Genomic DNA, 1360 nt, shown 5'->3' with positions numbered 1-1360 from the left:
GGTTCCAGCCCAGAGGAGCACCATATTCTCAAAGGAACGGAAGACTGTCAATAAGCAAGTAAACAAATAAATAAGTGAAGTAATTACAGACCATGACACCTGCTGGTCCAGCGCATAACAAGGGCTCAACTGATGTGAAAAAGGAGAGAGATGGGGTGATTATGCCCCCTCCAAATTCTTGTTAGATTCTAAGCCCTAATGTGATCATATTTGGAGCTGCTGGGGGGTAATTAGGTAATAAAGGTGGAGCACTCACAAATGGGATTTGTGTCCTTATAAAAGAGACACTAGGTTAGGTGCAGAGACTCATGCCTGTAATCCCAGCCCTTTGGGAGGCCGAGGCAAGAGAATTGCCTGAGCCCAGGGGTTTGAGACCAGCCTAGAAACCTGGAGAAACCTTGTCTCTACAATAAATCAAGAAAAAATTAGCCAAGCATGATGGCATGCGCCTGTAGTCCCAGCTACTTGGGAAGATGAGGCAGAAGGAGGCCTGAGCCCAGGAAGTTGAGGTTGTGGTGGCCGTGAGCATGCCACTACACTCCAGCCTGGGCGACAGAGTGAGATTCCAATTCAAACAGAAAAAAAAGAGCGAGAGAGAGCCCCTTTACTCTTCTGCCACGAAGACATAGCCAAACGAAGGGCATCTTTGAACCAAGAAACAGGACTTCAGACACTGGATCTGTTCTTGATCTTGGACTTCCCAGCCTCCAGAACCATAAGAAATAAATTTCTGTTGTGCATAAGCCACCCAGTCTATGATTTTTTTCCTTTTTTTTCTGAGTCTGGGTCTCACTGTTGAGACAGGAGATAGCTAGAGAAAGGCTAGGCAGACAGACAGGTGAGTCCTCTGGTAACAATGTAGGCAGTAACAATGTAGCAAATTTCTGGCAGGCCTCTTAAACTCAGCATTGGTAAACAAGCTCTGGGTGAGCCGCTGAAGCTAAAGCTTAAGTACTCACAGCTGGGATCACAAAGCAACCAATCAGCTCGCCATTAGGTCCCTACCTTAATACTGACCAATCAGAACAGCTACAGCTCACAGCGAGTGCTAGCCAATCAGCTTAGACTGAGGGCTATATAAGCTCCAGGTTTTCAGCCCCGGATGGGCAACCTCTTTGGGTCTCCTCCCACTGAGGGTGCTTCTCTGTACTCTCAATAAATCCTGTTTACTCACTTTCCAGTCGTCCGTGTCCCTCATTCTTCGTGTCCCTCGTTCTTCGTGTCCCTCGTTCTTCGTGTCCCTCATTCTTCGTGTCCCTATTCTTTGTGTCCCTCATTCTTCATGGGCATGAGACAAGAACCTTGACCCGAAGAGCTGCAACCTGAAGAGCTGCGGAAGCTCATCAGAGCTGAAAAGTCG

Source organism: Carlito syrichta, unplaced genomic scaffold (genome assembly GCF_000164805.1).
Source record: "Carlito syrichta isolate Samal-C Ts95f unplaced genomic scaffold, Tarsius_syrichta-2.0.1 Scaffold233842, whole genome shotgun sequence".
Classification (NCBI taxonomy): domain Eukaryota; kingdom Metazoa; phylum Chordata; class Mammalia; order Primates; family Tarsiidae; genus Carlito; species Carlito syrichta.
The sequence above is the reverse complement of the archived record's forward strand: the minus strand, read 5'-3'. Positions refer to the sequence as shown.